The sequence below is a fragment of the Mesocricetus auratus genome, unplaced genomic scaffold (genome assembly GCF_017639785.1).
Source record: "Mesocricetus auratus isolate SY011 unplaced genomic scaffold, BCM_Maur_2.0 Super-Scaffold_100004, whole genome shotgun sequence".
Taxonomy (NCBI): Eukaryota; Metazoa; Chordata; class Mammalia; order Rodentia; family Cricetidae; genus Mesocricetus; species Mesocricetus auratus.
Window position 1 is genome coordinate 71,147,885 of NW_024429189.1, and position 14,435 is coordinate 71,162,319.

Below are 14,435 nucleotides of genomic sequence, written 5' to 3' on the forward strand. Positions count from 1 at the left end.
TTACTCACATCTCCAAACACATTCCCACACTGAGTAGAAGACAAAGCTTGTGAAAAGAGACTGGGAGTAGTAACCTTGTTCCTGCAGTGTCTGCAGGACTTGAAGAGTGTCCGTACAAAGCCAAGGTAGGTGGGAAAGTGTTCCTACTGCCTAACAGGGCCAGTGAAAGACATACATATCTGAGAGCCTACCTCTTGCCAGATGAGGGGAGTTTGGTTTTTACATGACCTGTCTTGCCCACGTATCTCAGCTCCCCCATTGAACAAATCCTTTGTTTTCATCATTCCAAATTCTTGCTTCAGTGTTTCTGCTTAGACAAACTCAACCTCTCTCAAACATCATCTGAAAAATTGAATCTTAATGAGAAGGCTTCCTGACTTTATCTGGTAGGTGATTGAAATTCGGCACTGTCCTTCCAGACAATTAATTTAGACTTCACAGGGCCTCTGTCTCCTCGTCTGTAATACAGTGTGGGAACTCACAAGCTATTGTGAGAACTAGAGAAAGCATGAAAGTTTCTGGATACACGATGGCACTTACTCCTGGTAGTCATTAATGTAATAATCCTCACAATAATAATGCCACTTAATATTATAATTACTCACCACTAGTTAGTCATGGTTCTCCTGAGGAAGAGAATCAATAGCGTGAATATAGAATGAAAGGGATTTATTAGTTTGGCTCACATGATATTGTCTGGGTAGTCCAGCAATGGCTGTCTCATACTGGAGCAGCCAAGAACCTGGTAGTTGGTGGGTTCATTTAGCTGGATGTATTGGCAGTCCCAGTCAGCTGCTGGAAACCTGGAGGATTACTGGAAAGCCATTGTTCTTCACTTCAAGGTGGAAGCCCTAGTTAGATCTAATGTCAGAGAAGGAAGGCAGTACATGAACCTTCCAGCAAGAACAAAGTCAGGCAGGCAGGCAAAAAGCAAAACTATTTTCTTTTTTCTTCTATTGTCTGGGCTGCCACTAGAAGGTGCCACCCATATTTAGGGTAGCACTTCCCAATTCAAATAATCTGGTCAAGAAACTCCCTCATAGGTGCTGGAGAGATGGCTTGGCAGTAAAGATTCCAAACTACTCTTGCAGAGGACTTGAGTTCTGTTCCCAGCACCCACATCTGATGACTTACAGCTACCTATAGCTCCAGCTCCAGGGGAATCTCCAGTTCCAGGGGGAATCCAATGTCCCTGGTCTCCAAAAGGCACGTGGTGGACAAAAATCCCCCCACACACTTTAAAACACAATAAATGTTTTTTAATTAAAAAAGAAACTCCCTGATAGGAATTTCAGCAGCTTTTCTTTTAGTTGATTCCAGATCTAGTAAAGCTGACAACCAAGATTAGCCGTCATAGGTGGAAAGCTCCTTGAGTATAGGCACAGGGTCTATTTTGGTAAGAGTGTTTGGTATATGAAAAACATGTGTTTTGAGCTGGTGAGTGAAGGAATGAAGGAAGGAAGAGCAGCCACACATCATTTGATAACAGATATTGCTCCGAGAAATGTACCGTTAGGCAATTTTGTTCACAGGCAAACACAGAATGCACCTATACAAACCTTGGGTGGCATTGCCCATTCTACATACCTAAGCCATAGGTATGGTCTCACACTCCTAGGCTACAAACTTGTGTTTTGTGTCACTACACTAAAAACTCCAGGAGCTTCTAACACAATACTGTGTATATAAATATAAGAATGCCAAGCCATGCAGTAATTAAAGATGAAACAGTGTGCCTGTGCGGGTCTCCTGCTCTAAGTGGAGCTTGCAGGGTTGGAAGTTGCTCTAGGTGAGTTGGTAAGTGAGGGATGTATGTATGTGAGACCTAGGATATTTGCTGTGGGTCCCTCTATGATGGGGGATGTCCCTCTGTATGCTGTGAATATATGTTTCTCTTATTGGTTGATGAATAAAGCTGTATTGGTCAATAGTCGGGCATAATTTAGCAAAACAGGAAGTATGTGCAGGGCTACCAGACTAAGAGAAAGCAGGGAAGAGAGATGCAGAGGTCGTGGGAGAGACACCATGTAGCTGCCAAAAGAGTAACATGCCAGAGCATTATGGGTAAGCCTTGTGGCAATACATAGTTTAATAGAAATGGGTTAATCATTAAGAGAGACCTAGTCAATAAGAATCCTGAACCATTGGCCAAACAGTTTATAATTAACATAAACCTCTGTGTATTTATTTGGGACTAAATGGCCGCAGGACCAGGTGGGACAGAAACCTCTGTTTTCATCTCCAGACTTAATAGAGCCTGCACCTTTAGGCTATGCTAAATGTACTTCACAAATTCTCTCTTGGGTCTGGAGAGACAGGTCAGCAGTTAAGAGCACTTGCTGCTCTTGCAGAAGACCCTGGCTCAGTTTCCAGCACCCAGATGATAGCTCATGACCATCCTCTATAACTCCAGTTCCAAGGGTATCTAATGCCCCCTCTGATCTCAAAGGGTATCCGACATGGACCTGACGCACAGATACACACATCAAAACGTTTATTCATGGGCTGGAGAGATGGCTCAGCGGTTAAGAGCACTGTCTGCTCTTCCAGAGGACCCAGGTTCAATTCCCAGCACCCACAAGGCAGCTCACAACTGTCTGTAACTCCAGTTTCAGAGCATCCAACACCCTCACACAGACATACATGCAGGAAAAACACCAATGCACATAAGATAAATAAATATTTTTAAAAACATTTATACACATAAAAATAAAATTCTTTCTTGACAAAAAAAAACTAGCCTTAGCTTATTATAGCATCTAACTTAAATACTTCACATTTTTAACTTTTTGGCTCCTTTGTAATAACACAACTTAACATGCGAACTATAGGCAATAAGAATTTTTCATCTTGCCAGGTGTTGTGCCATACGCCTTTAATCCTAGCACAGAGAAGGCAGAGGCAGGTTGATCTCTGTGAGTTCGACGCCAGCCTGTTCTACATGAGTTCCAGGTGAGTCAGGGCTGTATACTAGTGAGACACTCTCTGAAAACAAAACAAACAAGAAGGCATTATCATCTCCATTATAATCTTAGGGGGTGGTTGCTGCTATATATATGTTGGCTAACATATGGCCTGGCCTCCATCTTTCTCACTGTCTCTAGGGCCCTTGAATATAGGCACTTCCTTGCCTGACCTGTTTCTGTTCATCTGACACAGCATAACTGCTCACAGACCGTTGATCTAACACATACACAGTTAGGTGCTTTTGCCTGGCCAGTGTCTGGCCGAGACAGTCACACTGGCCAGGGTGGTTTGGCTTCCAGCCCATCTCCAGGATCCAGAGTGGCAGTGATCTGGAGGATGTGTCCTTGACACTTAACTTGTAGATGAGATGAGCAGTTTAGGGGTGGAGACCATTTCTAATTCATTTTTGTTTTTGTTTTTGTTTTATGAGACAGGGTATCTCTGTGTCACAGTCCTGGCTGTCTTGGAACTCACTCTGTAGATCAGGCTGGCCACGAATTCACAGAGATCCGACTACCTCTGCCTCTCGAGGGCTGGGATTAAAGGTGTGTGCCACAACTGCCCAGCTATAACTCATTTTTAAGTCCTTAGTACCCAGCACAGCAGCTGACACAATGAGGTACTCAAGAGACTACCCTGGGTTTCAAAGAGAAGAAAAGTCTCAAGTAAATTTGTCATCTGTCCTCTGTGTCACCCAAACCTGTTCCATGTCTCCATTTCTGTTTATTATTGACTCCCTTTCTCAGTGACAAGTGTGTAAAACTCCGTGGTGGTATGGAATACTGGCTGGCTTTGTGGTCAGACATTTTTAGGCTTGAACTTGGCTTTGTCAACCGCTAACTGCCCTGCCTGAACAGCTGTGTGGCCTTCTCTAACCTGTTTCTCCTTCCAGCAAGTTGGGATCACACCACAAGCTGCACTGATTCATTCAAATAACATTTACTGGGTATCTAATACATGGTGGGAGTGTTCCAGGCAGTGGAAATACACAGATGTCAATGAGAGAAACAATTCTGTTGCCTGACAGAGCTTACAAACCAGAGCGGGTGAGAGACCATGAAAACAAACAAACAAACAAACAAACAAACAAACCAAGCAGCGTGGGGTATACCAGGTGGTCATTTTATGTACTGTGGAAGAAACTCATATGGAGTGAGTGACAAGGGCTGATGTAGTCAGGGCTGTGAGTAACTAATTCCGGTGGCCAGGGAAGACATTTCTCGTGAGGACTGGCATCTTGAGAAGAAAGTTCTAGGGAAAAGGGGGAGAGCAAAGGCCCCAGAGATCAGGTTAGCAAGGTGACCATGTGACTGAAGCCATGAGAAGGAACAGAGAAGAGGGCGCAGCTCTGGTTGAGTCGACAACACGGAGATTTGGAGAAGTGTGGCTTTTGCTCTGGCTGAGCAGATAAAGCTTTGGAGTGCTTCAAACTGAGGGGTGAGATTGTCTGACGTGAGTTTCAAAAGGGCCTCCCTGGTAGCAGCACAGGGGGTGGAAAATGGGGGATATGGGTGCCATACACAAGTAGGAGGCCAGTCACATGTACTCTGCAGGCTTGGTGTAAGGAACACACAGAATAATGCACACATGGGCTTGACTAAGTCAGGGTGGCAGCTAGAGATCACAGCTAGTGGTCCAACCTGCTGGGTTCTGGTGTGACCTGTCCTGCAGGGTGCCACCTGTCCTTGCCACTTACAAATCTCAGGTCGCCTGCCTCTTTCCTTCAACCCTTCCCTGTGATGCTCCCCCCTGCGGCAGCTTCACCTCCTCCTCTTCCTCAATCACAATCAGGGAGACTGGTCTCCAGGGTCTCCTGCAGTGTGATGCTTTTCCTACCCATAACTACTGCTACCTTGGAGACGAACCGTCACGAAGAAACAGAACTGGACATGACGTGAAAATCCAGTCAGAATCACAGAGGAAACTGCCCTGGTGATGGAAAACCAACCTTACCCCATATACCCTGCCCACAGCGGACACAGTCCCTGGCCATTCCTGGCTCTCCTCTCCCATTGTGTTACCACAGACACAACAATCACGAATCTTTTCTTAAAGTTCCAAAACGGTGTGGTTTCCCAAATTCCTTTTACTTCTGTCTTCTCCCTTTTTCTTGCCCATGGGAGTCCCTCACCCATACAAACACCCTCATTATGTCTTTACTAGTTCTGAAGAGAGACCCAGGCTGGAAGTCATGGTTTTTCTGTCCAAGTGCCTCTGTTCTTCCAGTCTGCTGTCCCTTTCCTGTGTGGCTCCCTTCACAATGCATGACTGCCAGACTGAGGGCAGACAATGACTGGGACCTGCTGGCCACAGGGACAGGAGCCAAATCCATGACAGTGTATTTCTACCAAGTTGGAAGCCAGATCCTGCCTCCCCTAAAACAGCCACTGGTTATGATGGATTTAAAGGCTGACTGGTTTCTCCCACAGAAGGACGGAACGATCGGTTCCAGGAGGGACTCCTACTACCTCGTAGATCTTGGAGAAGACAAAGAAAACCTGGTCCCCCACTCCAGTGGTCTAAAATAGAATGCCTGAGGCTAGCTCTCCTTGACACACCCGCCAAAGCACCAACAGCCGCACAGAGCAGTGGGACACAGATGTCCCCTGTTCTTGTGAATGGGCAGCCACAAATGCTGTTATGGAACCTTTAAACGTGAAAATGTGATTGTAAGCCTTTGAGTTATCAAAACCCAGCTCTGCCTGATATGGGTGATGGCTGTGTCTGGGACACTGTTTCCCTACCCAGTGCCAGGACACCTGGGCATCATTGGGTCCCCAGTGTCATCCCTAGCTGTTCAGAATATATAACCCTTCTGCTATAACACCATAGGCCAGAGGCATTCTGTTACCCTGAGCAGCTATCAGGACGAACAAAAGGCAATGCTTTGGAGCTTTCGGACCCGCTCTTGTCTTCAGCTAATTTTTATCAGAATTAGGGTACCCAGTTGGGAGCCCAGTATAGAACTAAATGTGCCCTCTCCAGTGTCCGTTCTACTCTGTGCATCTTTGTATGCCTCTGTGATCTGAGGCTGACTTAATAGTTGTGTTGGCCTAGGCTGTACCAGCCACGCTGCAGGTGCCCAGCCATATCTCTGCCATACCTAGAGGAAGACCACCCAGTAATCCACACTGTATACCAAAGTGTCCCTGCAGGGCACAAAGATCTACTCCTAGGGGGCCTGCTGCAAATGTCATATACCTGAACAGGGTTGGCTCCAGGCAGACTATTCGAGTTGTAACCAACCCCCCCCATCCAAAGACTTGGACTTCATGAAGTGCTGGACCTATAAACCCTTTCCCAAGAACAGCCCCTCCCCCACCCACCGATAAGCAAGGCACTCCCATATTGTACCACAAACCATCAAAAACAGACGCTACTGGTGACATCCCCTAGGCTCTGCCCTTCTCTCTGCGGGGCCAGATAGGACATTGACGTAAAATCTGACTCCTAGCCCCGAGTCCCATTGTGTATCTAGTCCCAACACACATGTCAGTGTTTGTATCTTCCGCAGCCTGAAGAGGGCAGCTAATGCTGTTGAGCGCCACATATTAAACAAACCTAAGGGGCTAGAGTCCCAGAGGAGCCTGGTTTACCTGTGCCAGTCTGCTAGCTCCTACTGAGGTCTCACCACTTCTCAAGCTCAGACTATACACGGCTCACTCTGACAAGTGCCTTAACATTATTTTGACACTTCGGAATTGAATTGCACTCTTGCAATACCCTAGTCCGAAGAAGTCACAACCCCTTTCCTGCCCATTGCTTGGTGTGTAAGTGTGGGTCAGAAAGGTACCACTAAGGGCTTGCAATATGGTCACACCAGGAAATTGACAGAGACAGCAGAGAAAAACCCATGGTTCTATCAGCCTGCATAACACAAACAGCAATGGAACTTGATGCTTCTACCAAAGAGCCCAAATATGCTGGCTACAGAAGATTTGACAGCTGCCTGGGGAAGAGCATCAGTCCTCCAGGTATCTCATAGAGGTATCACACAGTGTATCTTTATGTGAATACAATTTTCACGCAAAGATCCACATAGCCCAGCAGATGTACTACCAAGTCAAAGGCAAATTTTATATGCAGTAGATTGAACTCTCTAAGACTTGGATGTCTTCTTCAGCCTGACATGACATTGTTTCAGGGTCCTCCTGCCTTTAGGGAGATTTCATATACTAAGATGGCTACCTAGTGTTGGTACCATCTGCATGTGAGTTGTGTTAGCAAGAATCTTGGCATGGTGAGCTGAATGCTAGAGAGTGAAGTGTGGAGAGATTAAGCATGGGGCACAAAGTTGCTCACAGCAAAATGACAACTCCAAACTGCTAATGTCCACCAAGGCAGCAACCATCAGCTACACCAGCTCTTCCAAGTCTGTTTTACCTAGGAAGCCTCGTGCAAGGTGCTCACACTTTCACCTTTTACTTGGCTTTCTTAAGTTTCATTTTATGTGAAGTTGTGTTTGCATGCGCGCGCACACACACACACACACACACACACACACACACACACACACACACACACACACACCATGTGTGTGCTTGGTGCCTGCAGACCAGAATGCAATGCTGAGTCCCCTAGAATTGGTGTTACTGACAATTGTGAGCCACTATGAGTGTGCTGGAAACTAAACCTGGGTCCTCTGTAGGAGCAACAAATGCTCTAAAACTCTGAGCCATATCTCCAGCCCTATCGTTTCTCTTTTTGATAGACTCACTCCAGAACAGATTGTCTGGTCTCTGGTCTCAGCCTGCATTTCTGTCTGTCATCTGCACCCCTGGAGCCAAGCTCTCTTTCTCGTCTGCTGTGTCCTACGTAGCTTGGTCCTGGAAACCTAACAGGGGTGGTAAGGGAATGAAGAAAAGACAGACACACAGACACACAGACACACATTCACAGAAAAGCTGGGATCATGCCAAGGGGGTGCATTTACTATTCAACATGAACCTGGACCTTCAGAGCTCTTATTATGTATTGCAGAGGGAGAAGGGCTAGCTAATCTCAGTAGGAGGTCTCTGTAGGATAGCAGTCCCATGTCGTAGTCATCCGAGGAGGAAGCTGCAGATCATAGTTTTTGCACACAATGCCAACATTCACATTGTTGGCATTGTCCGCATTGACCAGGGGACAGCATTGCCATCCCCCTGGGCTTCACCTCCTCACCATGGGGAAGGCTTTCCCACTCCCGTGGATCTGAAGCACTGGGGTTCTTTACATGGCTGTGCCCATGTCGAATCATTCACTCAGGATTTCATAGAGACTTCCTCTACTCCTCATACTCTTCCAAATGTCAGGAAACCCTGTTCTCAGGGGACTCCTCACCCACAGACTCCCCTTGATGCCTATGCTCATATCAGAATAAACTTCCCACTTACAGTCACTGTCTCAGATGTGGTGTTTTGACCATCAATGCCTTTAAACAGGAGAGAGCACTGGAGCATAGCAGAGTCAAGAAACCTGGGCTTAAATTCCATCTCAGGCACATCTGCAATTCTGGGTGTCTGTGAATAAACTTCTCTGACTTTCAGTTTTCCCAGCTAAAAAATTGCAATACAACTACCACTGATTGCAGAAGACTGCCAGGGATTAAGTAAGACAAGACATTAAAAACCCGCCTGGTGAATAAATAGATTCTCAATGAAAAAAACAAGGCAATTGTTTGCAGCATTAGGTAAATGTTTTTTAATAAATGCAATCTTTTGTCTGAAGAACTCAAAGCCAAACTCAGCAAATGCTACTTCCTAGATAATATGGCCTCTTTCTTAAGTTTTACTTCATGAAGTCCTTCCTTTTGCAAAATAAAGTGTCAGAAGACCTCCTTGTGGGATAGGGGAGATGGTTCAGTGAGGACCCAAATTTAGAAACTCAGCATTCACCAAAGAAACAATATGGTAGCACATGCCTGCTGGAGACAAATGCCAGACAGTCTTGTCAATCAACGGAGCAAGAAAGGAAGACAGCCAGCTTCAACCTCTGGCCTCCACAGTCACCTGCAAACAGAGTTAGGATGGTAATGCCATCAACTTGACAGAATCTAGAATCACTTAGAGGATGGGCTTCTGGGAAAGCCTGTAGGGGATTGTCTTGATTGCATTAATGGATGCGGACTAGTGGATTAGTGGCTTAGTCCACTGTGGGTGGGGAGGTTGCCTGGCTGCGATCCTGTACTATCTAAATGGATAAAGGGTGCTGAGTAGCACTTGTATATTCATTGCTTCCTTCTTACATGCTGTGTAATGTAGCCAGCTGCTTCAAGCTCTTGGTCCCTTGTCTTCCCCACCATGACTGTATCCTGGAACTGCGAACTAAATAACCCTTTCTCTCTTAAATTGCTTTTTCTCATGTTTTATCACAGCAACAGTAAAAGAAACTAAGAGACACAGAAAAAACAAACAAACAAACCGTGAGTCAGCCAGAATGCCAGAGTCTAGTGAGACAGTGACCTGTGACTCTAGTTGAGGCGGGCTTAAAGTTTCCATTTGGAAGGGCTTTGTCCCATTTCCTCTCCTGTCAGGTAGGGAGTTATTTGACTTTTCAATTCCTGGAGGATTTCTGAGAATCAGAAGGTTGTAAGAGAGTGCATTGGCTTCCTCAGGCTGGCCGGAACATCCAGCTCTGAGCGCCTGGGTGTTTGAAGAAGGGACCTCTCCTTTAACAAGCCCAACTGGTAGGAGGGGAGAAAACTGGGCAGGAAGCAGCCTTTTAACAGCAAAGAAACCGTTAGAATCCATCTCTTCGCCCATGCTGAAGCCTGAGCTGCCCCACCCAGTCCCTATCCACTATCAAGGACACTTGTCTGCTATCAGAAGCCCTGGGGACACTATTCCCTGCTTTATCAAGGACCTGAGGAAACATTTCTCCAACTGAAGATAAGCCCCACCCCCCAAACCACCACCCAGGCAAACATACTCTTTTTCTGTTCTCTGGGCTACTTAAACTGAGTTTCTGTCTTCTTCTGGAAGGAAGGCATTTTCTCCCTGGATCTGCAGTGGCTTGTGGTGAGGCAGGTAAGACATGTTTGACTAGTTCGATCTTTCATTCCCTCAATAGTACTTACCAGATGCTCTTAGGTTCAGTTCTGAACAGTGCTGGGAGCCAGGCACAGCCTAATGGTCGTAACATGGAAATTTCCAAAGTGAGGTCTGAGTTTGGCGTTTTGTCCTGCAAAGGCATGTATGTTTTGCTGTAGTTGGTCCTGGAGGGTGTGGTGTGCAAAGGACTTCCCTATGAAAGGAACTTATTTGAGTTGGTGCAGAGTGTGTACAATTGTGTATGGTCATCAGCCAGACTTCACTCTTGCCTTCCAGGTGGCTGTTTGGGGTTAAAAAAGATACCTCATGTTTCCAAAGACCGGCTGCTGCTTAGTGCTGGTCTGTTTCCCATCCCAAGTCACCACGGTGTGACCTCGTGAAGGTTAGGATGGAAGTGACTTATGGAGTGATAGGGAGGCCAGCGTAAACCTGGAGGGGTCTCCTTCAAAATTCAATCTACTTTGCAAAAGTTACCAGATAAAAGATATTTCCCGATGGAGGGCCACACAGGAAATACAAATGGAGTATTTTTTGATGCTACTTTCTTTGTGAGATCTGATTTGAAACTGCTCCTGCAATAGCCTGAAAGTGTGGGGAGAGGATCTGTCTCTCTTCAGCCCTGCTGCCTTCAGAGGGGCTATGATCTACCAGGCTTTAAAAAGTATGGATGTCTAGGTGACTCCCTCCCACCACGCCCATGAATGGAGGCTCGGTGGTCAGACAGATGTTGGGTTATGGAATGAATGGTTGTGTATAATGACCAAAGTAAAGTACTGCTCTCCAGCCTCAGAGCCAAGCAGGCTTCCACAAAGAGGGCTGTCAGGGATTTGGGGACTGCCACAGTTTCAAAAATCCTGAGGCCAGAGGTGATCGTTGAGGTACCTGAGGAGGATCTCACAGCTCATGGGTCTAGCTTCACTGTAGTACTGGGGATGTTAAAAGGGACCATGAAGCCTAAGAAGGCTGTGAGCTCCCTGACACCATATAGAAAATTCTGCCTGTGGGACAGATGTGCAGCTAGGGAATGGCTGTTAACTTTCACCAGGCTTCTTTGTGAGTGTAGTAAAACACATATAAAATTTTATGGTAAATACACACAAAATCTACCATTTAACCACTCCCAAGTGCACAGTTCAGAGACATTGGACACATTCACATAACTGTGCAATCGTCACCCACCATCTTTCTCCAGGGCCTGTCTTTTTAATCTTCCCCAAGTGAAACGCTGGATCTAAAACAGTAACTTCCCACCTCAGCGTCAGTCTACTGTCTGGCTTTCTGGGTTTGAATCCTCCAAGCACCTCCTAAGAGCAAAGTCATAGCTTCTGGTCTTAGTGACCAGCTTACTCCACTCAGCTTAACGTCTTCAGGGTCCATCCACATTTCACGGTGAGTCAGAATTGCCTTTGTCTCGAGATGGGACAGTGTCAGCGAACACTTGGGTCACCTTTGTCTACTGTGAATACTGTTATGGATATGAACATACACATTATCTGTTCAGGTCCTTGTTTACAATTACTGGATATATATATCCAGAGGAGGGATTGTTGAATCATACGGAAATTCAATTTCTAAGACTTTGAGAAACTACCATATTGTTTTCATAATGGCTATTCCGTGTTTTAATACCACAGGCAGTGTATAAGTATTACAGTTTCTTCAACACTTTGCCAATGCTTGATATTTTCAGTTACTTTTTTTTTTATTCTCAGTTTTGGTGCCAGAGATGGAAGCCAGGGTTTCACCTACCCTAAAAAAACCCAAACAACAAAAAAAAAACATGGCTAAGCACATGTACACTCTTGCATCTAAGCAATATCCTCCCCTCCACTCCCACATCCCCTCCCCCTCTTCCTTCCTTTCTTTTCTTTTTATTTAAATAACATTTTTTCATTTGTTTTACATACCGATCAGTTTCCCCTCCCTCATCTCCTCCTGTCCCCTCCCCTTTTCTCTCTACTCCCCTCCGTACCCACTCCTCCTCCATATCCATTCAGAAAGGGACAGTCTCCCATGGGCTTGCACAAAGCATCACCTCTCCTTTCTTATAGGACTTGATTCCAATAGACATGGAGCGGCGTCTTCTTGTGGGTTTGATTTTCAGGTGTCCAATGGTGAGCAGGTTTGCGTGCTATTGGATACCTTCTTTGGAGAAATCTGTACCTGAGCTCTTTGCTCACTTTTAAATTGGGTTGCTTGTTTTGTTCCATGCTCTGGATCCTCAGCTCCCATCAGACAGATCATTTGCAAATACATTATACCATTCTGGGATTATGCTACTTTCCACCCTATTGATGGTGCCCATTGGTGTCCAAAATCCCTTAATTTTGATGTAATCCAGTTTGTCAATTTTTAATTTTCCTACCTTTGTCCTTAGTGTGCTACCCAGGAATTCACTGCTAATTCCAATTTCATAATGTATTTCCTTTAAGCTTTCTTCTAGGAAACTTATAGTTTTAGCTACTAACAATATGATTCTGGGGAGAACTTCTTCACTAGCATAAACACTATCCAGCCATTGCATCATTGTGAATCTAGAAGTTGGGCAGTTGATACATATCATGATCTCTTGTTCCCAAGAACTTAAGAGAAGACAACTCTTGAGGTGACAAGATGCTGCACACACAGAATCACAAAGGCTAGTGTGGCATGTGCTCAGCTCTTAGAGCTAAGAGTGGCAGACATATTATCACTCTAAGATTCAGGATAAACATATAGCTGCGTCTGTGCCTGGCAGAGAAGACTGGAAAAGCTTCTATACTAACCGCAATAGTCATTGGTTTTTACTGAACACTTATTTTATGCTGGGCCCTGTACTCCATCCATCACACACAGTATCTCAGTTACTGCTCCCAGCCCTGTATTTACTGTTGCTTCTATTTTATCAATGGGATTTTCTTTAGATTACCCTGATAGTGAGTTGTGAAGTAGAGTCAAAATTAGGTTTATTTATATTAGAGCCTCTATGCTTAGTCATTCTATTTTAGCTCCACGGCTTTGAAGCAGGGCCAAAGCAGATCCCCCAGATAGGAATAGAAGAGTAGACAGTGCACAGGCCATGCATACAAGGAGACTGTCTAAGACCACCGCAGGCCTGATGTGAGCGGTCAGAGTCTACGTTTGTGGGAGAGAAGTGGGCAAGGATGGGGCGCCTTCAAGGAGCTTGGCCTAAAATGACAGACTCACACCCAGGGCATCAGCCCTAACCATCAGTTCACTCCTTTCCTCTAGAAAAAAAAAGACAATTGAGGCCTCGAAAGATGGGTCGAAACACAGATGGCCACAGGCTCTTGTAAATTCTGTCATAGGATAATGAAAAAAACCGTAGTATTCCAGATAGGTTAGACTGGCCACATGGAAATGAGGAGTGACCAAAGAGAAGCAAAGAGTTGGCAGAAAGAAGCCCCTTTCCTGGTGCCTACTGAAGGGTGCCTCCCTCTGTACCAGGTCTCGCTCTGTAACGGGGCCCGCCATAGATATGACTCCAGCTCTGCTTCTCTCTGTGGTTTGTTACTCAGAGAGACACAAGGACAGGCTTTGGGGGTAGGTATCATCAAAGTCTCCTTCCTCTACCAGGCCCAGTAGACTCAGCTTCCCCATCTGCACCTTGGTCTCTTCTCCCCATCCCTTCCTCCAACGGAAGGTTCATCTGGGATGTAGACTCTCAGACCAGGGACCCCTGAGTCTGAAGAGCTGGTGACCATGGCAGGGCCCTGTCTTTACCTCTTTAAGTTGCTTTCCTGAGCCCGAGGCTGGGGAGGGCCTTTGTTATCCCATCCCAGGAGTCCTCAAAGGGTCTCCACAGCAAGAAAGGGAAGGCACATGCCCCCAGCAAGGTCACTGCTACCCTGCTTCGGCTAAGCTCTCATGTGGCAGGATTTGCTATCCATCTATCTCCAGCCAAAAAGAGCCCTCTGATTGACTTCCTTTAAAGTTCTCTGCTTAATTAATTCTAATAATAGCTGCCGCCGCCGTTGAGTTCTTACTCCATGCTGATCACTGTGCTAAGCATTTGGCATGCATGATCTCATTTTATTCCTACAACCCCATGATGAAGATATTATTATCCCTATTTTGCACATGATGAAATTGAAGCTCAGCCCTGTTACATAATTTTGCTGAAAAAAAAAACTGTGAAGGAGACAGGACTCAAACATAAGCCAGTCTAACTCCGAAGCTGGGACTCAGTGCTTTCTCTGCCTGGATCCTTGTGAGGGAGGGATGCTACAATGGCAGGTCACATGTCTGTGGGCCTTGTCTGCTGATGCCACCTGTGTCTCAGTGTTTTGGGGAGCCAAAAGGACTTCATTTTTTAAAGATTCGTTTATTTAGCCTGCATGAGTTTATGCACACCACGTGCATACGGATGTCCATGGAGCCCAAAGGGCATCGGATCCCCTAGAACTGTAGCTACAGGTGGTTGTGAGCCACCTGATG

The 14,435-nt window shown here is 45.8% G+C and overlaps 1 long non-coding RNA gene across 1 annotated transcript; it reads right to left on the reverse strand.

Annotated features, from left to right (window-relative positions):
• Positions 1–8,634: 8,634 nt before the first annotated feature.
• LOC121140458 lies at positions 8,635–10,306 on the reverse strand. The gene is made up of 2 exons (XR_005877298.1): positions 10,025–10,306; positions 8,635–8,957 (listed from the first exon to the last, which is right to left on the reverse strand). It is a non-coding gene; the product is annotated as an uncharacterized LOC121140458 (long non-coding RNA).
• Positions 10,307–14,435: the final 4,129 nt, after the last annotated feature.